The sequence below is a fragment of the Saccopteryx bilineata genome, chromosome 3, assembly GCF_036850765.1.
Source record: "Saccopteryx bilineata isolate mSacBil1 chromosome 3, mSacBil1_pri_phased_curated, whole genome shotgun sequence".
Classification (NCBI taxonomy): Eukaryota; Metazoa; Chordata; class Mammalia; order Chiroptera; family Emballonuridae; genus Saccopteryx; species Saccopteryx bilineata.
The window spans coordinates 154964200-154990486 of NC_089492.1; the positions used below are offsets into that span (position 1 = coordinate 154964200).

The 26287-nt window shown below is 42.8% G+C and overlaps 1 protein-coding gene and 1 non-coding gene across 4 annotated transcripts in view; one reads left to right on the forward strand and one right to left on the reverse strand.

Annotated features, from left to right (window-relative positions):
- Positions 1-26287, reverse strand: part of NCK2 (NCK adaptor protein 2) — a 168305-nt gene that overhangs the window by 118894 nt on the left and 23124 nt on the right. The gene's annotated exons all lie outside the window — the stretch shown is intronic.
- Positions 14710-14785, forward strand: TRNAG-GCC (transfer RNA glycine (anticodon GCC)). The gene has a single exon. It is a non-coding gene; the product is annotated as a tRNA-Gly (tRNA).

Sequence of the window (26287 nt, forward strand, 5' to 3'; positions counted from 1 at the left end):
CAGAAAGACAACTACAGCCAGCTGAGACAAAGGCAATCAGGGGAGAGAGGGCAGACGGTCAAGGCCACAGTGACCATCGGCCACACTCTGATCTGTGATGAATGTTCCAGCATAATCATTAACAGCACCCCTTTACAAACTCAAAGGTATCCTGGTGTAAATAACAAAAGTCTGGTCACCTATCCCATACCCTTTTGGACATGATGTAGAAGCTGGACTTGAGGATACCATTAGAATTTTAACCCAGATAATCACCACATAAAAATAAGATATCTGGTTGGAAATTCTATGCCTTTTAGATGCATTTACATATATGAAAACCATATTAAATGTGTCCATAAATAACTGAATATTTATGACTGTCAGGCCCCAACTTAATCTAGGTGCTGAGAAGCAAAGGCTTAACACTGAAAATTTTACCTTAAAAATTTTTTAAATTTATTTAGTGAAAGGAGGGGAGGCAGAGACAGACTCCTGCATGCACCTCAACCAATCCATCAGGCAAGCCCACTAGGGGGCAATGCTCTGCCCATCTGGGGCCCTTGCTCAGTTGCAACAGGAGCCATTTTTTAGCACATGAGGCAGAGGCCATGGAGCCATCCTCAGTGCCTGGAGCCAACTTGCTCTAATTAAGCCATGACTGCAGAAGGGGAGGAGGAGAGAGAGAGAGGCAAGAGGGGGAGGGATGGAGAAGCAGATGGGCACTTCTCCTGTGTGCCCTGACTGGGAATCAAAGCTGGGACATCCATAAACTGGGCCGATGCTCTTACCACTGAACTAACCAGCCAGGGCCACATTTTTTTTGAAATCTCTACACTAAATATTTATTATTTTTGGTTAACCTTGCAATCAAAAATTTTTTTCTATAAAAAGTGTATACCTCATTTCTTATGCATCCAAACTATGCTTATTTAGAATCATGCCATATCATAAGGAAAAGGCAAACTAAATAAAGGGGAAGAGGAGGAGAGGTTTATGCAAATAGGTAATAGAGGAAAAGCAAACATACTGATGCAGAGAACTTGCATAGCTGTGAAGTATTGGGGGCATATATAATGTCACATGAGATAGTGGGGGTCTGATCACACAGTCTGTGCAGGCGGCAGTATCCTCAAGTCCATTTGTCCTTCTGCACAGTTAAGATTAACCCCATCCTCCAGAACATGGACTCCACATACGGGTACATATGTGTGAGTGTGCATTTTAAACTACAGGCTAGTCTTCTCAAAAGGTACAAGTCAAAAACTGCACTATGAGTGGAATTAAGTTCTTTATTCCCTTCCTCTCTACCTGTGCCACAATCATTGGCGGAAGGTATGTGGTCTCTTCCCTCAGTGCACCATGTTGGTCACACGGCTGAGCACGATTGGGTCCTCTGCCATGTCTGGCTTCAGGGTACCGTGTTCTGTCCCTGGAAACCAAGCTGAGCTCTGATGTTGCCATATCTCACTTAGTAGAAGGTGAACCGCCATATACTCTGAAAAAAGGACTACCTAATGATTAAAAGGCAACTGACTAAACATATCTCCTTTAATTAAATTAATATAAGAGATATTTTAAAGACATCAAACTGATGGCTGCCAGGAAGGAGGAGATGGGGGAATGGGTGAAAAAGGTAAAGGGGAAAGAATATAGTCAATAATAGTGTGATAACTTTGCACAATAACAGATGGATCCTAGAATCAGGAGCACATCATAAGGTACATAAATATCAAATCACTATATTGTACACCTGAAACAAATATAATATTCTATACCAGGGGTCCCCAAAGTTTTTACACAGGGGGCCAATTCACTGTCCCTCAGACCATTGGAGGGCTGGACTATAAAAAAAACTATGAACAAATCCCTGTGCACACTGCACATATCTTATTATAAAGTAAAAAAACAAAACAGGAACAAATACAATATTTAAAATAAAGAACAAGTAAATTAAAATCAACAAACCAGTATTTCAATGGGAACTATGGGCCTGCTTTTGGCTAATGAGATGGTCAATGTGCTTCTCTCACTGACCACCAATGAAAGAGGTGCCCCTTCCGGAAGTGCGGTGGGGGCTGGATAAATGGCCTCAGGGGGCCGCATGCGGCCCACGGGCCGTAGTTTGGGGACCCCTGTTCTATACCAACTACACTTAAATTAAAAAAAATTAAAAATAAAGGCAAATAAAAAATAAATAGGCAATCCGCAGTCTCCAGAAGATGAGAGCCCAGCTGGAAGAAGCACCTCCTACGGCCCTGACTGTATTTGTAAGGTATGAAATTACTATTGAACATTCCTGCTCAAAAATCATTCATGAGGGAAAGGACAAGATGGTGATGGAGTAGGCAGACGTACCAACTTCCACCTCTCAGAACCAAAGTGGATTACAACTTAATTTTTAGAACCATCTGGAAAAACCAACTTTGGACTAAACTAAGAGGACTCTTCAACCAAGGAACACTGAAGAAGCCACACCAAGACTGGTAGGAAAAGCAGAAACGTGGAGAGGGTTGCCCAGCTCCCCAGAGCGAATGGCAGCCGGGAGAGACTCGCGTGGCGGGAAGTGAGTTTAGCAGAGAGGGGATGGTCCTGAGCCCCAGGAACAGAGGCCCAGCCTGCAGCCCCAGAACCTTGAAGAGGCGTATGGACAGTATTTAGCTGGAAACAAGTCAGGATACTATTTGTGAGAAAGAGACAGTTTTCTCAGACCCAGGATTCTTCTTAAAGAGACAGCGCAGAAAACCTCTTTCACAACCACTCACCCAGGGCTCCAGGGGATGGGGAGAGAGGAGAGGACCGGAGCAGCAGGAAGAGAGTGTAATCTGGGAGGCACAGGGAGAAACACTTTGAGGGACAGCCACCCTAACCCTTGGGCTGAGTCACTCCCCAAATCTGAAGTGAATATTTCCCCTGGAAACAGCAATACCAGGAAAAGGAAGCAGGACACCAGCCAAACAAGCTCTCGCGCGGCACTCAGAGCAGAGTCGCTTAGAAGGAGGGAGCTTTCAGGACTACAGTAGTGAGTGTTAGGGTCTGAAGTGCAGCGCCCCCCACCCACACGGCTGAGGGTTCCTCCGAGAGTGGACGGCGGCAGGACATGGAAGCGCAGTTCTGTAGGCAAGGGCGGGAGCCGGCTGGCCACCACTGAGGCACAGGTGTGAGCTCAGTCTTACCAGGCTGGGGAGGAGGGGACGTGTGAAAGTGGTCAAGCCCAGCTTGACCTGCAATACAGACTGTGGGGGAAGGGCAGGAGCCCCGGAAGGGGCAGAGACCCTCCCTTGAGCAAGGGCGCAGGAGCCCACAAAACCAAGGCTTGCGGCCTGACGCGGGAGCTGGCTCCTCCCACAGGGGTGGAGTGAAGCCCAGAACAGGCAAAGTCCCACAACTGAGCGTGGCACACAGCCCTGCCTGGCCCGTGGAGCCAAGGCTTACAGCCATCCTACCAGTGGGCTCCTCCTGCAGGGGCAGGGCGAAAGCCTGAAATCAGGTGGAGACCCGCAGCTGAGCAAAGGTGCTCACCCCTGCCCTCAGGGCCAAGGCTTGCAGACTGGCACAGCGCATAAAACCACCCGTGGGGGCAGGGCGAAGGCTGAAGCCACTGAGGCTTGTACACTCAAGCACGTAATCACAGCCCCTCCTGTGAAGGAGGAGGAAACCACAGCAACAGCCCCAGTGGGCAGGCACCGGCAACGCCCATACCAACATGCCTTAGGCAGCAGCGGCAGAGGGGTTGGAGGGCCTGCAGACAGACTATACCTAGGGAACACTGAGGACACACCCATTGGACCCCAGAAGCCAAAACCTTCTTATACACAGACAAAATGAGAAGGCAGAGAAATGCAACACAAAGGAATCAAGAGAAACCCCCAGAAAAGGACTTGAATGAGTCAGATATAACCAAATTACCAGATGCAGAGTTTAAAATAATGATTGTCAGGATGCACAAAGATCTTAGAACAACAATAGATGGTCATTATGATCACCTAAGTAAAGAGATAGCAAATATAAAAAAGGACATTGAAATAATAAAAAAGAATCAGTCAGAAATGACAAATAGAATATCGGAAATGAAGACCACAATGGAAGGAATTAAAAACAGGATGAATGAAGCTGAGAATCGAATCAGCAAGTTAGAGGACAAGATAAATAAAGGCATGGAAGCAGAGCAGAAAAAACAAAAGAGACTCAAAAAGCCTGAGGAAACTCTAAGAGAGCTTTGTTACAACATGAAGAGAAATAGCATCTGCATCATAGGGGTTCCTGAAGAAGAAGAGAAAGAACAAGGGATAGAGACTTTGTTCAAACATATCATAGCTGAAAACTTCCCTCAATTAAGGCAGGAAAATGTCTCACAAATCCAAGAAGCACAGAGAATTCCATTAAAGAGAAACCCAAAGAAATCTACACCAAGACACATCATAATTAAAACACCAAAGCTAAGTGATACAGAGAAAATATTAAAAGCTGCTAGAGAAAAAAAGGCTATCACCTACAAAGGAGCCCCCATAAGGATGACTTCTGACTTGTCAACAGAAACACTTGAGGCCAGAAGGGAATGGCAAGAAATAATCAAAGTAATGCAGAACAAGAGCCTACAACCAAGACTACTTTATCCTGCAAGGCTATCGTTTAAAATTGAAGGAGAAATAAAAAGCTTTACAGACAAAAAAAAAAAAAAAAAAAACAAAAAAAAAAAAAAACAACTCAAGGAATTCACTACAACCTAACCAATGCTGCAAGAAATGCTAAGGGGCCTGTTGTAAACAGATCAAAGGGGGAAAAGAATATAGCAAAAGAGGAATACAGTTTTAAAGAATAAAATGGCAATAAACAACTACATATCAATAATAATCTTAAATGTAAATGGTTTAAATGATCCAATCAAAAGACATAGGGTAGCTGTGTGGATAAGAAAACAGGACCCATACATATGCTGTCTACAAGAGAAACATCTTAAAACAAAAGATTCATACAGACTGAAGATAAAAGGATGGAAAAAATATTTCACACAAATGGAAATGAAAAAAAAGCTGGGGTAGCAATACTTATATCAGACAAAATAGACTTTAAAACAAAGGCTATAGTAAGAGATAAAGAAGGTCACTACATAATGATAAAGGGAGAGATCCAACAGGAAGATATAACCGTTATAAATATCTATGCACCTAACATACGAGCACCTAAATATATAAAACAGACTTTGATGGATTTAAAGGGCAATATCAACAGCAATATTATAATAGTAGGGGATTTCAATACCCCACTAACATCACTAGATAGATCCTCAAGAAATAAAATTAACAAAAAACAGCAGACTGAAAGGACACACTATATCAACTCGATTTAATAGATATCTTCAGAACCTTTCAATCTAAAGCAGTAGAATATACATTCCTTTCAAGTGCCCACAGTACATTCTCTAGGATAGACCACATATTAGGGCACAAAAGCAGTCTCAACAAATTTAAGAAGATTGAAATCATATTGAACACTTTCTCTGATCACAATGGCATGAAACTAGAAATCAACCACAACAGAAAAACTGAAAAATACTCAGACACTTGGAAACTAAATAGCATGTTATTAAATAACGAATGAGTTAACAATGAGATCAAAGAAGAAATAAAAAATTCCTAGAAACGAAGTATAATGAGCATACATCAACTCAAAATTTATGGGACACAGCAAAAGCAATACTGAGAGGGAAGTTCATAGCATTACAGGCATGCCTTAAGAAGCTAGAAAAAGCTCAAATAAACAACTTGACCCTGCATCTAAAAGAACTAGAAAAAGAACAGCTAGTAAAGCCCAGAGGTAGTAGAAGGAAGGAAATAATAAAGATCAGAGCAGAAATAAATGACAGAGAGGCTAAAGAAACAATACAGAGGATCAATGAAACCATGAGCTGGTTCTCTGAAAAGGTAAACAAGATCGATGAAACTGTAACCAGACTCACCAAGAAAAAAAGAGAGAAGACTCAAATAAAATTAGAAATGAGAATGGAGAAATAACAACTGACAACTGTATGCCAAAAAACTAGAAAACCTAGATGAAATGGACAAATTCCTTGAAAAATATAATCCTCCAAAAATTAATCTGGAAGAATCAGAAAACCTAAACAAACTGATTACAACAAATGAGATCGAAACAGTCATCAAAAAACTCCCAAAAAAGAAAAGTCCTGAACTAACTCCCATTCTTCTCAAGCTATTTCAAAAAGTTCAAGAGGAAGGAAGACTTCCAAGCTTCTTTTATGAGGTGAGCATAATTCTGATTCCAAAAACCAGGCAAAGACAACACAAAGAAAGAAAATTATAGGCCAATATCCCTGATGAATTTAGATGCTAAAATCCTCAACAAAATATTTGCAAACCGGATCCAGCAATATGTGAAAAAAAAAATCATACACCATGATCAAGTGGGATTTATTCTTGGGAGGCAAGGCTGATACAATATTTGCAAATCAATCAATGTGATTCATCACAAAAACAAAAGGAAGGAGAAAAACCACATGATCATTTCCATAGATGCAGAAAAAGCATTTGATAAAATCCAGCACTCATTCATGATCAAAACTCTCAGCAAAGAGGGAATACAGGGAACATACCTCAACATGATAAAGGCCATCTATGACAAACCCACAGCCAACATCATACTCAATGGGCAAAAATTAAAAGCAATACCCTTAAGATCAGGAACAAGGCAGGGGTGCCCCCTTTCACCACTCTTATTCAACATAGTTCTGGAAGTCCTAGCCACAGCAATCAGACAAGAAAGAGAAATAAAAAGCATCCATCCAAATTGGAAAAGAAGAAGTAAAACTATCATTATTTGCAGATGATATGATACTGTATACAGAAAACCCTAAAGTCTCAGTCAAAAAACTACTGGACCTGATAAATGAATTCATTAAGGTGGTAAGATATAAAATCAATACTCAGAAATCAGAGGCATTTTTATACACTAACAAAGAACTGTCAGAAAGAGAAATTAAGGAAACAATCCCCTTCACCATTGCAACCCAAAAAATGAAGTACCTAGGAGATTAAAGACGTGTACTTGGTAAATTATAAAACATTGATAAAAGAAACCAGGGAAGATACAAACAAGTGGAAGCATATACCATGATCATGGTTAGGAAGAATAAACATCATCAAAATGTCTATATTACCCAAAGCAATTTATAAATTCAATGTAATACCAATTAAAATACCAATGACATACTTCAAAGATATAGAACACATATTCCAAAAATTTATATGGAACCAAAAGAGAATATGAATAGCCTCAGCTATCTTGAAAAGGAAGAATAAAGTGAGAGGTATCACACTTCCAGATATCAAGTTATACTACAAGGCCATTGTACTCAAAACAGCTTGGTACTGGCATGAGAATAGGCATTAGATCAATGGAACAGAACTGAGAACCCAGAAATAAACCCACACTTTTATGGACAACTGATATTTGACAAAGAAGGTAAGATCATAAGATCATAAAGACAGCCTAGAAAAAATGAAACTAGACCACCAACTTACACCATTCACAAAAATAAACTCAAAATGAATAAAAGACTTAAATGTAAGCTGTAAAACCATAAGCATCTTAGAAGAAAACATAGGCAGTAAGCTCCCTGACATCTCTCGCAGCAATACATTTGCCAATTTATCTCCAAGGGCAAGTGAAATAAAAGACAGGATAAACAAATGGGACTATATCAAACTAAAAATCTTTTGCACAGCTAAAGACAATAAGAACAGAATAAAAAGACAAACTACACAATGGAAGAACATATTTGACAATATGTCTGATAAGGGATTAATAACCAAAATTTATAAAGAACTTGTAAAACTCAATACCAGGAAGACAAACAATCCAATCCAAAAATGGGCAAAAGAAATGAATAGACACTTCTCCAGAGAGGACATACAGATGGCCAATAGGCATATGAAAAAATGCTCAACATCACTAATCATTAGAGAAGTGCAAATTAAAACCACAATGAGATATCACCTCACACCAGTCAGAATGGTGCTCATCAACAAAACAACACAGAATAAGTGCTGTGGAGAAAAGGGAACCCTCCTACACTGCTGGTGGGAATGCAGACTGGTGCAGCCACTGTGGAAAACAGTATGGAGATTCCTCAAGAAATTAAAAATCGAACTGCCTTTTGACCCAGCTATCCCACTGTTAGGAATATACCCCAAGAACACCACATCACTGTTTCAAAAGAAGAAATGCATCCCCTTGTTTATGGCAGCATTGTTCACAATAGCGAAGATCTGGAAACAGCCCAAGTGTCCATCAGTGGACGAGTGGATTAAAAAGCTTTGGTACATATGTACTATGGAATACTACTCAGCCATAAGAAATGATGACATCGGATCATTTACAACAACATGGATGGACCTTGATAACATTATACTGAGCAAAATAAGTAAATCAGAAAAAACTAAGAACTATATGATCCCATACATAGGTGGGACATAAAAATGAGACTCAGAGACATGGACAGGAGCATGGTGGTTATGTACGGGGGGGGGGGAGGGGGGGAGGGGATTGGGTGAGGGGAGGGGCACAAAGAAAACCAGTTAGAAGGTGACGGAAGACAATTGAACTTTGGGTGATGGGAATGCAGCATAATCAAATGTCAAAATAACCTGGAGATGTTTTCTCTGAACATATGTACCCTGATTTATCAATGTTACCTCATTAATATTAATTAATAAAATTAAATAAATAAATAAAAGCCTGACCATGCGGTGTCACAGTGGATAGAGCGTTGGACTGGGATGCAGAGGATCCCGATTCAAAACCCCCAGGTCACCAGCTTGAGCGCAGGCTCATCTTGTTTGAGCAAGGCTCACCAGCTTGAGCCCAAGGTCGCTGGCTGGAGCAAGGGGTCACTCAGTCTGCTGTAGCCCCCGGTCAAGGCACATATGAGAAAGCAGTCAATGAACAACTAAGGAACCTCAACGAAAAACTAATGATGTTTCTCATCTCTCTCCCTTCCTGTCTGTCTGTCCCTATCTGTCCCTCTCTCTGACTCTCTGTCTCTGTCACAATAAATAAATAAATAAATAAATAAATAAATAAATAAATGCTCGGAGTGTTGATTTTTTTTTTGTTCTTTCAGAAGTGATTCTTTTTTTTTTTTTTTGTATTTTTCTGAAGCTGGAAACGGGGAGAGACAGTCAGACAGACTCCTGCATGCGCCCGACCGGGATCCACCTGGCACGCCCACCAGGGGCAACGCTCTGCCCACCAGGGGGCAATGCTCTGCCCCTCCGGGGCATCGCTGTACCAAGACCAGAGCCACTCTAGCGCCTGGGGCAGAGGCCAAGAAGCCATCCCCAGCGCCCGGGCCATCTTTGCTCCAATGGAGCCTTGGCTGCGGGAGGGGAAGAGAGAGACAGAGAGGAAGGGGGGGGGTGGAGAAGCAAATGGGCGCTTCTCCTATGTGCCCTGGCCGGGAATCGAACCCGGGTCCCCCGCACGCCAGGCCGACGCTCTACCGCTGAGCCAACCGGCCAGAGCCCAGAAGTGATTCTTATAAGCAAATTTTATTAACCATTCCTAACAAAAATTCTTCTCAATAATTTCTCAATTTTTAATATTATAACAAAACCAATTTATGAGTTTAAAGGAATACGTGTTTAGAGCATATTTGTAAAGCTCTTTTGAAAATAACCATCATCCCACTGTATATGCAGTTATGAGGGCATCACAGCCTGCAGCCTGAGGAGAAAGCATGGGGACTCCCGCAGCCCTTTCCTGACTTCACAGAAGCGGGCTGTGGAAAACCCCACTGGGAGGCTGGGCCAACCACTTCCCCTGTGCCCTCAGCTGCCTTTCCCCCCAGCCCCAGGCACATGGTTATGAACACCACTTCCTCCCCACAAAGATGGCCCACTGACTGGCTCAAAGTGGGCATCTGACCACACCAGGCCAAAGAAGGCCCTCCTCAGAGGTCGAACACAGCGCAGCGCCCCTGCTGGAGGCACGCCCACCATGCTGCTGCTGGAGGCCACTTCCTACTACAGGTGTTGGAGACACAGCCAGTCTGCAAAGGGCAGAGAGGCTAGGTGAGAGGCAAGGGAGGTGGGGGCTTTCCAGGGCCCTTCCACACCCTCTAAGCCCTAGGCCTAGTCCCACAGGCCTGTCCACGCCCTTTCCCCAGGACAACTTCACCTCTGGCTTCAGGGAGCTCAAGAGGGTTGCTGTTACCTGCCACCCTGGCAATTCCTCCAAGCACAATGGGAGAAGATGAAGAAAACAGATGCAAAGGAAGTTAGAGAGATGCACCAAGCCCAGGTCTAGGACAAGAAAGCTTCCTGTTACTGGAAGAGGAGGAGCAGGGACTGAATGGACCAGTGAAACCATGGCTATTGCCTGAATCGTGGTTATTGCCCCAATGTCAGTCTTCCCTTCAATAGCAAGCTATGACATAAAGCTCAGCATTTTCTAAAGCATGTGATCGACTACTGCTGGACAGTAGTGAGAGCATTTGCTCCAGGGCTCCACAGAGTGGTTTTGTCCCTCCATCTATGACATTCCATGCCAGAGGGAACCACAGCCCCTCACTGAGCCCCCAGATGTGAACACTCTTATGGGTGTGCACTCACTATTACCCACCCAGCTGCAATGAAACAATTCCCACTCATCTCCATTAGCCAGGGCTGGTCATGTTAAACATTTTATTTGTTGTGTTTTCCATACCTAGCAGGTGGGTACAGACTTCATGGTGAGCTTGTTATCTGCCCATGATCCATTTCTATTGATCCATGTGGGGAGGACTGACAGCAGCCACCAATGTTCCCACCACATACCAGATGGTACTGGGTCATTTCATGCTACCCACACTCCTGAGAGTCCCTGTACTAGATGTGGCCCAGCGGTGTTAGAACCATTGCCAGCAACGCTCTCTTCTGCACTGCTGGGGCCGGAAACCAGAAAGCTAAATTTCCCAGACCTTTGCCAGCTGGATTCTTGGTTGGACTCCCTGGTGCAACATCAAAAGGCACAAGGAAGGGCAAACCTTGCCTTTTCCCGAAACAGCTCATGGCCAGGCAGCTGCTGCTGCAGCAAGAGGCTGCCGGCTCCAGCTGCCATGAAGCGGGGCAGGGGCAGGACCCTCAGCTTGGGCTTTCTGCAGGGGGGGCAGCAGGCTGGGGAGTGCCTGCTTGGGCTCTGGGGAACTCTCATGTTCTTGTCCTGCTTCTCCCCACCCAGGACAGCAGCAGCTCTCTGAGTGTCTAATATTTGAGTAACAACGTTTTCTCCCTATGGCTACTCCCACCCTTCTCACACCTCTGTAGCCACACGGTGTATTAGATCCTACCTGTCTGAAATACCTAAGATGTACTTATTTTCCTTGCAGAGAGGCCCTGGAAATGGGGACCAGGGCAGGGGCAGGGGCAGGGGCAGAGCCTGGGGCAGGGGCAGGGGCAGGGGCAGGGGCAGGGGCAGGGGCAGGGGCTGGGGCAGGGGCAGGGGCAGGAGCAGGGGCTGGGGCTGGGCCTGGGGCTGGGACAGGGACAGGGGCAGGGAGAGGGGCTGGGGTTGGGGCTGGGACAGGGGCAGGGACAGGGCCTGGGGCTGGGCCTGGGGCAGGGGCTGGGCCTGGGGCCGGGGCTGGGGGTGTGGCAGCAACAGGCTCCTAGGCTGGAGTAAAGCGGAGGTCCTCTGAAAATGAGGTCAGCAGTGGTGACTTTCAGTCAAGCAAAACAGAAATCAACCATAAACCAGAGGGATGTTCTAGTCCTCACCACCTGCCACCTGTGGTCCGGCTGCTGAAGGTCCCTGAAGCCCGGGCAGAGCTGACAACACCCTGCTAGGACCAAGGAGCTAGGACTAGTGTGGCCCCTAGAGAAGGAACACAGCTAGCTAGCCCGCATCAGCCACTTAGTATCCAAATCTAGAAGAACATTCCCAAATTGCTTTTCCTAGACATGCTCTCAATGTCATAAAGGTCCTTGCTGTGCCAGAGGACAAACCCGGATACTCACAGTGCAGCAGTCCTCTGTGGGCAGGGAGGCCAGCAGATGGCAGTGACCATGCAGCAGCCCTGGACCGCAGCTGAATGACCCTGCACCAGGCAGACAGATGGTCCTCCTGGCATATACTCACTGACAGAGTCCTGAACCCTGCCCCAGACTTTCTTTGGCTACTTCCACATGATGTTGAAATTTCAAGCTATTTAGAATGCTTATGGAAAGAATGGATGAAAGGTAGGAAGAAGCAGTGTGTGCCAGAGAAAATCCAGGCTGTGTGACTGTGATACCTGGAACAGAAGCTGGGTTCTTTCGCTCCCACCCAGGACACTGAACGGAAGTGAGCACTGCAGGTGACAAAGATAGCAGAGCGGGCCTCCCAGTCTTCCTGGGGAGGGTCCAGGAGCGGCACTCCTGTGGCAGGCAGCTGCAGGGGCCTTCTCCACACCCACTTCTCCCCAGGGTGGCCTGCAGTTAGGGACGCACTTAGTGCTAGGCCCAAATGGCCCAAACCAAAATACAATGGGACCACTTGCTTCAAATTACTCCCTCAGTGGAAGGCATTATCTCCCTGAGCAACTGATGACCAATTATACCTAATACTCTTTTATTTTATATGGTTTTTGTAACCACAAAACCAAAGGGAACTTTGACAACTAGTGATTCCAAGCCTCTAGTTTAGAGATGAGATTAGGAGTGCGATTAAAGTACAAAGAAAAAATTCACATTAAAGGAGGATCTAAGTGAATTGATGTAGATCCTGAAACACACATCCGGAGGTGGGTGTGCAAACCAGGCACTGAGGTTAAAAGGAAAAAACTCAACAACTCATTTTCAAAAGGGTATATAATTAGCTGGTTATTTTTCCCTTGATAGGCAGTAGGAGGTAGATGGCTCTGTTGCCCGTAGCAAACGCTATTTAAGGTAAGCCACAAACTCATAAGTAATGTTGCGTCCCCAGGGAGATGAGAAAGCAAATAAAGGGTGCCACAACGACAACTGAGAAAACTAAGCAAGTCGGAGGAGAAATAAGTTTAAACAAACCAATCTGAAGTGAAATTAAAAAATTACATTCTGATTAAATAGAACACCCAGAAATGCTACCTATGTGGAATTTGCTTTATAGTATTAACTCCAGGGTTGTCGTATGAACAAGCCTGCCGAGCAGACAGTGCGCAGCCCCAGCTCTCAACACCGTCCTCACACTTCCAAGTTTCCCATTACGGAAAATTTAAAATCCATATAAAAACAAGCAAATTCCCACAACATATGCACTCCTGTACCACACACAGTGCAAATTACTAAGCATAGGACTGACATGTAAACACCACCACTCAATGAATGCCATTTACTATTTTTTACAAAATAAAGGTAAGTCAAAATCAGATCACAAGGTATTCAGATGACAGGGCATGACAATTTTTAAATGGATCAATCTGATGACAATTTTAGAAAGCATTTTTTTTCAATTAGACATTGTAAGGTTGGTGGATAATGGGAAAGATCAGACCCGGGAACTTTGGCTAGGACTGCCCACAACCAAGCACGCCAAAAGAAAATTCCTAGGAGCCCTTTGGAGAAAAGCGACCATCTGCCAGCCAGTGAGATTTCACCACGTCATATTAGCTCGACCACCCTAGGGACCCTTTAAATATTTCCCACGCGGGTCACCACTTGCGACTTCCTTGGCCTCCATCTTTCCTTTGGGCCAGGGAACCTCGCCCAGCAGGATGCGCTGTACTCAATAAAGCCTTTTGTTATTCCACACTTCGTGGCTCCGGCCCCTTCCTTCCTTCCTTCTCCGCGGGGAAAAATACCTTACAGACATCATATAAAGTGTCTTAAGACATATTTTATTAGATGATATATTATTTATTGCTAAATAAACGTAAGTTTAAACAGGATGTGCTTGTGCACACATTTGTGATGCCCAGGGAGCCCCAGACAACCTGAGACCCACCACCTACCTTCCCCCAGGCCATGGTGGACATGCCTGGCAGTCAGGTGTGTTATTGCATCACTACCCATGGCCACAGCTGACCAGACCAACCCTGGACACCTGCCCTAACAGACAATAGTATCAGGCTCTGGGACCCGACATACCAATCTAGGACTCACATACCAAGACACAAAATGGACCCCTATATTCTTCACAGGTGGGCTACCCAATTCTGACCAGTCAGTTTTGTTGTCAATCAAACAAAAAACTGAAATTCAGCAGAACCATCATCACATAGGGCAGAGTAACGGCCTACCGAGGGCTCAGGTGACCTAAAGCATCCTTCACTAAGATACCTCTACCGGTGTTTCCCAATGCGGGGCCCACGCCCCACAGGGGGACAATTCGATAGTAAGGGGGGCAATTTGAAAATGGACTCGACACGACTTTAACTCTTTCGCCCCGGGCCATTTAAATGTAATGCTAGATATCGGTGCCAAATTTAACAAAAAATGCAATTCTTAAATAATTGCGGTAAATAATTATTAAGTATAATTTCGTTTGACGAGACCAAAATATCAACTGGGTGATTGGCGTCGTCAAGTAAACTTCATCTTGGGTTCACCGCAGAGCGTGCCGTCTGCCGCGGGGAACCCCGGACGTTTTAAAAACTCACTAAACAACGCAGTTATTCTCACCTAATTGGCCCATTGCAACTTCTGTAGTGTTTCACATCATTCAGTTGGTGTTAATTTGAAAGAAGTGTCAGTCAAAACTGTTGTAAAAGCTCGTTGAGCCCTGGTCGGTTGGCTCAGCGGTAGAGCGCCGGCCTGCCGTGCGGGGGACCCGGGTTCGATTCCCGGCCAGGGCACATAGGAGAAGGCCCATTTGCTTCTCTACCCCTCCCCTCCTTCCTCTCTGTCTCTCTCTTCCCCTCCCGCAGCCAAGGCTCCATTGGAGCAAAGATGGCCCGGGCGCTGGGGATGGCTTCTTGGCCTCTGCCCCAGGCGCTAGAGTGGCTCTGGTCGCGGCAGAGCGACGCCCCGGAGGGGCAGAGCATCGCCCCCTGGTGGGCAGAGCGTTGCCCCTGGTGGGCGTGCCGGGTGGATCCCGGTCGGGTGCATGCAGGAGTCTGTCTGACTCTCTCCCCGTTTCTAGCTTCAGAATATTACAAAAAAAATCCCAACTCGTTGATTTAATAAATATACATATATATATTGTATAGATATAATTGGTAAGTATTTGATTTTATTTTTATCAATATTAAACTCTTTATTAAGTACTTCTTGCATCGGGGCTAGAAAGCACTAATATTTTATAAATATTATTGGGGCTATAATAGTGCATGCACGACAATTTTAATTTTAGAAGCATAACTTTCCAGAAAATTTTGTCAAGTGGAAAAAATATAGATACCTTTTGATTTGCAGTGGTAGTGTAGTAACTGTGTTATATATATTTAAATAAATATGAATTTTTAGTATACGTTTACTCTATGTCACATTGAATATATTTTAACACATATTTTAATATTAGTTTTTAATTGATCTTATTTTTATTTCTTATAGCCCATAGTAAAATGAGTGGTGCAAGCAAGAAAAAAACTCGTCAATATTCAGAGGAATATTTAAAATTTGGATTCATACCCGCTGTTCACAATGAGCAGATTCCTTTTTGTCTTTTATGCCAGCAATGCTTGACCAACGAATCAATGAAACGAGGTCGTCTTGAGGCGCATTTGAAGGCAAAACATAGTGCTCATATTAATTCATATCTGAGTTACTTTAGAACTTTAAAGAAAAATTTTGAAAAAAGAACAACATTAAAGTCTCTATTTACTGCTCATACTTCAACTAATAATCGTGTTCTTGAGGCTAGTTATCAAATTTCTTTATTCATCGCTAAAACTGGAGAAAATCACACTATAGGAGAGAATTTAATAAAACCGTCAATATCAGCATTTCTTAAAACGGTTCTTGAAAAAGATGACAAAGTTGTAAAAGCTATGCCACTCAGTGACAATACTGTTAGCAGAAGAATAGATGAAATGAGTGAGGATATTGAAAAACAACTTATTGAAAGCTGAAAACAAGAAAATTCTCCTTGCAAATGGATGAATCAACTTTGAGAGACAGTGAGGCAGTATTGATAACTTATGTAAGATATATTGATAAAGGACATTTTGCTGAAGAAATGTTGTTCTGTAAAAGATTAGAAACCACCACTACCTCCAAAGATATATATAATAAGCTAAAAAACTACTTAGATGTCAATGATATACCAATGAAAACTATAACATCTTGTGCTGCAGATGGTGCTCCCAATATGATGGGCAAGAAAAATGGCTGCTTAAAATTGATGAAAGATGCAAATCCAGAAATGATTCTTGTGCATTGTGTTATTCATAGGGAAAACTTGGTAGCTAAAAACATCTCGCCTGTTCTGAATGAAGTATTACATGCAGTAATAAAGTGTGTTAATGCTTTTAAAGCTAGTGCCAAATGTGAGCGTCTTTTCAAGCTATTTTGTGAAGAACAAAATGAAGACCATGTGAGACTTTTACTTCATACTGAAGTAAGATGGCTATCTAAAGGAAACTGTTTGAAAAGATTTATGGGACTGGTTGATACTCTTAGTGATTTTTTAAGCGACAAACCTGAAATGAAGTATCTGTTAACAATAGATGGTAAAGCATTTGTGAGTTATTTAGCCGATATCTTTGAAAAACTAAATATATTAAATAAGCAACTTCAAGGAACAAATAAAACTCTTGTCGATGCAAAAGCAAAGATATTTGGTTTCATTACCAATATTGAGTTATGTCAGAAACATATTAACAACAAAAACTTTAAACAGTTTCTTTGGCTCCAAAAATGTGAAGTAACTGATACCGCTTTACTTGTTATTGTCAATCATTTGAATATTCTATCGGCTGATTTAAAAGAAAGAGTTTCTGATTTAAAACAAATTGATTTCCCAACATGGATGATGCAGCCAATGTTCGTGGATTTGTCTGATATATCAAATATGCAGTATCAAGAAGAACTCGCAGAACTGCAAAATGATGAGTCAGTTAAAGCTTTATTTAATATCAAAGGAGCGATGGCATGGCTTTGTGAGGAAACAGAAATGAAATACCCAAATTCAACCAAATGTGCAAGAAAACTATTGCTACCATTTCCATCTTCATTTTTAGCTGAATGTGGATTTAGTGCTGTAAATGATTTACTGGTAAAAAAAAGAAATCGGCTGGATATAACACAACGTGGAGACTTGAGACTAAAGCTAACCAAATTGGAACCTAATATAAAATCTCTGTGCAGCAAGCATCAAGTGCAAGGATCACACTAAATTAAAATAATAAATTAATATAGAAAAATCTGTATTAAAATTATTTGGAATTTAAATTTCTGTTTTTCATTATATGTTTTGAAATTTTACTTACTGTGTTTTGTTAACAATTTCATAGTGATTTCTTCCTAGAACCTATCATTTATGTTTATTAAGTGAACAAATCAATTTTTTAATGTTAAAAATTATGTATGTTACATAGGGGGGACATAAAAATTTTAGAAAAATTAAGGTGGTGCATGGCACAAAAAAGGTTGGGAAACACTGCTCTAGACTTAGGGTTTCTAGATGTGTATTTCATTTGGTATCTCTAATATTTTTCTTATGATCAAAATGGAGGCTCTTTTTCCCCCAAACCAACTAAATCACTTAAAGAAATGATTACCATGCTACCCAAAAGAATACATAAAAGTGAAAATAGGAGCCACAGTCCTGCCCATTCCCCAAGGAGCCACTGGGCTAGGCTGCCTTTCCACTGCAGGGTCGCAAGAGCCTAAAACAGTGCTTGGCAGAGCATGCGCTCAGATATTTGCTGAATGGGTGACTGAAGCTTCCAATCGTTCAAGGAAAATCTACTGCACATTAAAAAGCTACAGTATTTATGTGATGAGGTACAGTATGTCAAGGGACTCTGCTACAGTCTGAATGTTTCTGTCCCCCCAAAATTCAGGTTGAAATTCTAACCCCCGGGGTGATGGTATTAGTAAGTGCGGCCTTTGGGGTGATTAGGTCACAAGGGAAGAGCCCTCATAAAAGTGACCCTACAGAGCTCCCTAGCCCCTTTCCATGTGAGAACACAAGAGGTCTACAACAGGAAGATGCCCCCCACCTGACTAGACTGGCTTGCTGATCTCAGACTTCCAGGCTCTAAAACTGAATGACAAGTTTCAGTTGTTTACAAGCTGCTAGTTAGTCAACAGAGCTAAATATCAACAATACAACGACTGAAATTTCTTTTGAGAGTCAAATTTTTTAAACTTAAACTATATAGGTGGTAATTCCTTATCGAGGTAGCGCCTGCACCTGGTATTTTGTAGACGAGCCACACTCAAGGGGCCAAAGAGCCACAAGTGGCTCGCGAGCCGCAGTTTGCTGACCAGGGCCCTGGTCTGTGGTATCTGAGCACTATAGGGCTTGGGGAGGGAGATGAGAGATTTTAGAGATTTTAAGTGTGAGGGGGCACTGCAGGAGTCTTTCTACAGAACTTGAAGTTACACTCTGGGTGGTCACAGCAGAGCACGGGAAACAAGGGGGCACGTGGCATGAGCAGGCAGATGGAAACTGGCATGCTCAGTGGGAAGTGCGATAGTGAGAAAGGTCTGTGGGACCAGGCAGCCGGGACCCAGAATCAGACGACAGGAGAAAAGGGCATGTGTTGAACCAGGAGCTCAAGGTGCAGGGTAATAGCTAGAAGGGACACTGGCTCCAAGATGACACTACGGGGTTCTCGCTGTGACATGGGAAGGGAGAAGATGCCAATTCCAGAGAGAAGAATGAAGAAAACAAAACTCTAGGAGAGAATCAGAATGCTTCCAAGCACCTGGCAATTAGCAGAGGATGCAGCTGTTTTCCTGCTGCATCCTCTACAAGGATGGCTCAGTGCTAGGCCCACTGTGACAATCACGCCCCAGCTCAGTGCAGCTATGACTCCACTGCAGGGGCGGGGACCCATGCCCAGAGACGCAGTCACTGGGAGAATCTGAGACAGCACCAGCTAGCTAAAGGATGGGATGGATGGTGGACAGGGGCTCAAGTGAGAACCAGGACAATGCCCGCAGTCACTAGGAAGAAAGAAGTTAACTAAAACACAGGCAGATGAGGCTGACGCTTAATTCTATTCATTCCAACAGGTTCGAAGGCTCTCTCTGGGGACTAAGTAAGCAAGCTGAGTGTTTGAGTCTGGCCTTGAGAAAGTTAAAATCAACAGTCTGAATCTGTGGTTCATAAACTCAGGGCCAGAAAGGTCAAGAGTTTGCAAGAAGCTCCAAGAGGCTGTTAGGAAGATTCTGATAAGAAAAAGCAGTACTCGCTACTTCTTTCACACACCACCCTCCCACCGTCTGAGACCACCTGCTCCAGGTGCAGGACTCCTTGCCCTGCCAGCTAATGGCGGGTGGCAGGCAGGCTGCCAAAAGGGGGCCGCTTCCACGCTGTACTTCCCAAAAACGTCATGCCGAAGAGCTGTTGCACATGTCTACAACACCTAATTTTTGGAGGGTGGTTGAGAAGAAGAGAAAGTCAAGGCCCTCAAACTTCCCTGGGAACGAGAAAGTCAGCCCAAGAAAGCTTCTTAGACAGCTGTGAGGAAAAGCAGAGGTATGAATGATGAGCAGGTCTGACAAAGGCACAGAGGCTGGGACACCTGGAAGGTGTTTACTCCAAACAGAAAAATGGAAGCTAGAAGTAGTGGCAAGCAGTGCTACACCAGGCATGCACTTTCTTTAGAAAGAATTATGAAGGCAGAGCAAGTCTCATTACTGACAGAATGTTTGTTTTGCCACAATCTGTATGTTGAAACCCTGAGCCGATGATATCTGGTGGTAAGGTCTTTGGTAGGTAATTATAGGTCTGCTTGAGATCAGGAGAGTACGGCCCCCGTGATGTGACAGATGTCCTTATAAGAAGAGGAAGAGACAGGTTCTCTGCCTGATGAGGATAGCACCATGAGATGACAGTTGTCTCCAACCCAGAAGGCAGACCCTCACCAAAAACTCAACCAGCAGGAACCTTGATCTTGAACTTCCCAGCCTCCAGAACCACGAGAAATAAATAAATGTTGTTTAAAACACTCAGCCCATGGGATTATGTTATAACAACTGGAGCTAAGACAGCCTCTATTTAAAACATATTAGCTTTAAAAATAAGTATCCTTTAATCATGAGAAAAAAAGTTTCACCTATGCTATATGATGGCAAAGAATGAGAAACTTCTCTTGAAATACATGTCCAAGATATAAATTAGTTTCATGTTTCTTACTATAAAGTCAGAATGAAAAATATGAAAGGATAGAAATAGTAATAATAATATCAGGATTGTCAACACTGAAAACTGGAATTATAAGCAGTTTAAAAAAAACTAATGCAATGTAGCCTACTTCCCCAAAATGACTTCCTTGAATATCTGAAATATTAAAAGGCTAAAAACATTTTTAAAAATGTTTTTCTTGACCTGTTAAAATAAAGACATCTGATGTTAAATAATGAAAAATAACTCAGACTACTGAATATCAACATTCTAGGTAATATAGCCTGCTATGACTCAGTACATGAACCAAACTCTCAGTCCTGACCTTATCATCTTACAAATCAATGGCCTGTTTCTGGAGCACAGCTATATCCTTTAGAAATGATAGATACTCTATAGCCTTCTATTCCTAAGAAAATCACTTTAAATGTGACCATAGCCGATCCTACACACACACTAGACAGGAAGTTTCGGCAGTTCCTAGTTGCAGAAAAACACTATTTTATCACTGATGTATATACCTCAGAAAGATAAAAGCCAGATACAAACACCACTCTTTAAAAAGATCTTTAACATAAGACAGAGCCAGTAAGTCACTTCTAACTGAAGTTAGTAACACTAACAGAAGTTTTCATCATGCCCTTAAAGTTTAAAGAATTTTGAGTAACCCATGTGCAAGAGATCACATTTTTAAAAATTCTGATTCTTCGGATTTCCTTTCATGACCACAGCGCACTCACACAGCTCCTGGACATTCCATCAACTCCCTCTTATCCCCACACATTTTCAGTAGTGCTTTACAGGATGTAATAAAACAAATGCTGTCTAATGCTAGGCACCATTCTCAATGTTTTTTACTCATTTTAATCTTCAGAACAACCCATTTTCCAGTGAGGGCAACCAAGACACCAAGAGGTAATAAGCTAACCAGGCTGGCTCACAGTCCTAGAGGTGGGCCAAGATCTGAACTCAAGCCCTCAGGTTCTATTGTAGAAACTTGAATTTAAAATTATAAGAAGATGCTAAAAACAATACAGAAATATATCAGCCCTGGCCAACTGGTTCAGTGGATAGCATATTGGCCTGGAGTATGGACGTCCTGGGTTCAATTCCTGGTCAGGGCACAAAGGAGAAGCGACTGTTAGCTTCACACCTTCCCTCCCTCTCTGCTCCCTCTTCCCTCCCACAGTCAGTGGCTTAATTGCTTTGAGCATGGCCCTGGGTGCTGAGGATGGCTTGGCTGATCTGAGCACATTAGCCTCAGGCACTAAAAATACCTCGGAACTTGAGTATTGGCCCCTGATGGGGTTGCCTGGTGGATCCCAGTCGGGGTGCATGCAGGAGTCAGCCTATCTCTCCTCCTCTCATCTAAAAATAATAAAATAAGCCTGACCTATGGTGGCACAGTGGGATAAAGCATTGACCTGAAACACTGAGGTTGCCAGTTCAAAACCTTGGGCTTGCCTGGTCAAGGCACATATGGGAGTTGATGCTTCCTTCTCCTCCCCCTTCTCTCTCTCTCTCTCTCTCTCTCTCTCTAAAAATCAATAAATAAAACCAACGAAAAAAATAAAAGAAAAAAAATAAAAATAAAACACAGGAATGTCATGTAAGGAAGGGAGACCAAAGACTAGGTAAGGAATAAAAATCCTCATTTTTCTCAGTTTTCCTTTTAAATTAGTTTTATTGGCAATACCTTGATTCACATGTTCAATGCTTTAGAGATACATGGACACCCGACTCCTGAGAGCTGGAGGTGCAATGACCTATGGGGTCTCCTCAGCCAGGTCTAATTTACCCCATGAGTTCACAAGATAAGGGATGGTGTGGCAGTTCATTCACATACCCCATTTCTTAGAAACCTGCAGCCACAGAGGCCTGTCTTCTACACTTGAATTATTCTTCTGTAAGTCACAATTTTTTGTGCTACATTTAAACAGTTTGTATGTCTAAGCTTCCCAAGAAATGTTACTATATTTTTCCTACATTTGCTTCCTGAGAACCAAGAACTAGAGGAGTTATCAGCACAGTTAGAGTTATGATTAGTCAACAGAGGGTAGAGAAGAATGTACAATAATAATGCATCAGTTGTTTTACAGAACAGGAATGTTCTTAAATAGGGTACAGCCAGCTGGGGAGGGAGAAGGGAGGGGACGCAGTCTAGGGCTGTCCTGATGTGGTATAATAAAAAATATATATTTTGTCTTGGTCCCCAGTTATTGGCACAGAGCTCCTAACACCCTTGGAATTTCCTGAGTGATAGGAGCTGCTTTTGTTACCCATAACCAGCCCAAGTTTATGCTAATGAAGTAACAGGGTTGGCCCTAGGATAGCTTCAGAATGGGGCTAGCCAAGGAAAGTCCAGGCATATAATTAGAAGGTCAAAACTTTCAACCCTAACCCTCAACTTCAGGGAAGGAGAGGGTTGGAGATTGGGTTGTAAAAACTATATTCAGGGATGTGCTGAGAGGCTTGGTACCCCTCTCTCCCCGTACCTTGTCCTAGGCAGTGGTCGGCAAACTCATTAGTCAGCAGAGCCAAATATCAACAGTACAACCATTGGAATTTCTCTTGATAGCCAAAGTTTTTAACTTAAACTATATAGGTAGGTACATTGTTATTAACTTAATTAGGATACTCCTAAACTGGCCTTTGCACCCTCACTCAAGGGGCCAAAGAGCCGCATGTGGCTCTCAAAGCCACAGTTTGCCGACCACTGTTACCGATCTCTTCTATCTGTAAGTCACAATTTTTTTGCTACATTTAAAGTTTGTATCTCTAAGCTCCCTGAGAAATGTTACTATATTTTTCCTACATTTGCTTCCTGAGAACCATCCTTTGTTCCCAAGATGCATCCTTTGTAATAAACCACTGATAGATAGTAAAGTGCTTTCCCAATTCTGTGAGTCATTCTAGCAAATAATCAAACATGATAATGTGATAATTTCTAACCAGTCAAAAGTACAAGCCTGCCAGGACTTGTAACTGGTATCTAAAGATAAAGATATTCTGATGGACTGAGCCCTTCACCTCTGTGCTAACTCCCAGCAGTGGGATCAGAATTGAACTGAATTATATGACTCCCAGTTGGTGTCAGAGAATCGGAGATGGAGAAAGTCCAACCATGCCCTACAACAAGGGTTAGACACACACAGGATTCCAGACACTTGTGTCAAAAAAAAAAAAAAAATCAAATATCTCACTAGTCATTTTTTATATTGATTTTAAGTTGACATTATAGTGGAATAAAAAAAGTACATTACTAATATTTATTTCACCTACTTCTTTCTACTTTTTTAATGTGATTACTAAAAAAAATTACATTTATACATTTAGCTCACACTGTAGCTTGTGTTCTACTTCTACTGGATGGTATCATTTAAAAAAATTTAGGGACTGAAACCCACTTTGCAACTCAAATTTTCACATGCAGAAAAAGCAAGCCACTACTTGAGAATGGGGGCAAGGGATGTTGAGTAATAAAGGGGAGAAAGTATTAATATTTCTTGCCCGTTGATTACATGCTGGGAACCACCCAGTACCGGCATAGTTTCACCCTCACAGGGGAACACCTCCTCCTCCTATCACAGAAGGCACCCAACCTCCCGCCACTGAAGCAGCAAAGGCATATAAAGCAGCTTTCAACTTAATCCCATTCTTTTCTGCACACCTGGGTCAGCCAGCTTTTTCTGGAAACGGCCAGGTAAATATTTGAGTTTTTTTTTTCTGAAGTGAGAAGTGGGGAGGCTGAGAGACAGACAGACTTCGCATATGCCCGACCAGGATCCACCCAGCATGCCCACCGGGGGCGATGCTCTGCCCATCTTGGGAGTTGCTCTGTTGCAACCGGAGTCATTCTAGAGCCTGAAGCAGAGGCCATGGAGCCATCCTCAGCATCCGGGCCAACTTTGCTCCCATGGAGTTTAGCTGCGGGAGGGGAAGAGAGAGACAGAGAGAAAGGAAAGGGGGAAGGGTAGAGAAGCAGATGGTTACATCTCCTGTATACCCTGGCTGGGAATTGAACATGGGACTTCCACATGCCTGGCCAACACTCTACCTCTGAGCCAGCCGGCCAGGTCAATATTTGAGGATTTTTGAGCCACAAACCCTCCGATGCAATGACTCAACCTTGTCCTTGTAGTCTGAGGGCTACCACAGATTATATGTAACTAAAAAGCCTGGCTGTATTTCTATTCCAACAGCCTGGGAGCCGGGTTTGGCCTATAGGCTGTAGTTTGTCAACCCCTGCCTTATATATAAACAAAGACAATACAACAGTTCCCAAAATGGAGTTACTTAGGCTAAGCCCAGGTCACCAAACCAAGACTTAATTACAGTTCAGCTTCTCCCTGAAATGGAATTTTAAACCAGTCAATCAGTAATCACCTGAACAGCACTACTTAGGGAATTTGCCTGACGGACTCCCTACCATCCACTAAAGGAATGTGACCTTGCAGTAATCAACACACTTTTCCCACCTAGTGTAACTTTCTTGTCCTGCTGCCTTCTATCTGAAGTCTTTCCTTTTGTACAGCTCCTTGAAGATCTTTTTTTATTATTATTTTTAATTTATTGTTAACATGGATTCAAGTGTCCCACTCAATATAACTCCCTCACCCCACCACCTTGTCCCCCATTAACCCCCTCCTTTACCCTTAACTCCCTCCCCCCTTCCCTCTGGGATTTGCTGTCCTGTTATCTGTATCTCTGTGATATATATATATAACTTCACTAATCCCATCACCTTCTCTGATCCTATCCCCTCATCTCCCTTCCCTCTGACAGCTGTCCCTCCGCTCCCTGTGACCCCACCTCTGCCTCCATTCTGTTCTTCAGTTCACTGTGTTCATTAGATTCCACATATACATGACATCATATGATACTTTTCTTTCTCTGCCTGGTTTATTTCACTTAGCATAATAATCTCCAAGTCCATCCACGCTGTTACAAAAGATTTCCTTCTTTTCACGGCTGCATAGTATTCCATTGTGTATATGTACCATTGCTTTTTAATCCACTCGTCCACTGATGGACACTTAGGTTGTTTCCAGATCTTGGCTATTGTAAACAATGCTGCAATAAACATGGGGGTGCATTTCTTTTTTTCAGTTGGTGATATGGTGTTCTTGGGATATATTCCTAAAAGTGGGATGGCTGGGTCAAATGGTAATTCTATTTTTTATTTTTTGAGGAAACACCATAGTGTTTTCCACAGTGGCTGCACCAGTCTGCATTCCCACCAGCAGTGCAGGAGGGTTCCCTTTTCTCCACACCCTGTGAGCACTAATTGTGTGTTGATTTGTTAATGAGCGCCATTCTGACAGGTGTGAAGTGGTATCTCATTGTGGTTTTAATTTGCATTTTTCTGATGATTAGTGATGTTGAACATTTTTCATATGCCTGGTCATCTGTATGTCCTCTTTGGAGAAGTGTCTATTCAGTTCTTTTGCTCGTTTTTTTATTTGGATTATTTACCTTCCTGGTGTTAAGTTTTAGAAGTTTTTTATAAATTTTGGTTATCAACTCCATATCAGACATATTAAAAAATATGTTCTCCCACTGTGTGGGTTGTCTTTTTATTTTGTTCATGGTGTCTTTTGCTGTGCAAAAGCTTTTGTTTGATATAGTCCCATTTGTTTATTTTGTCCTTTATTTCACTTGCCTGTGGACATAAATCAGCAAAAATATTGATATGAGAGGTACTAGAAAGTTTACTGTCTTTGTTTTCTTCCAAGATGTTTATGTTTTTGTGACTTAACATTTAAGTCTTTTATCCATTTTGTTTTTGTGAGTGGTGTAAGTTGGTGGTCTAGTTTCATTTTTTTTGCATGTACCTGTCCAATTTTCCCAACACCCCTTATTAAAGAGACTGTCTCTACTCCATTGTATGCTCTTACCTCTTTTGTCAATTATTAATTGACCATAAAGGCATGAGTTTATTTCTGGGTTCTCTATTCTGTTCCATTTATCTGTATGCCTGTTCTTATGGCAGTACCAAGCTGTTTTGATTACTATGGCTTTGAAGAATAAATTGATATCAGGAAGTGTGATACCCCCC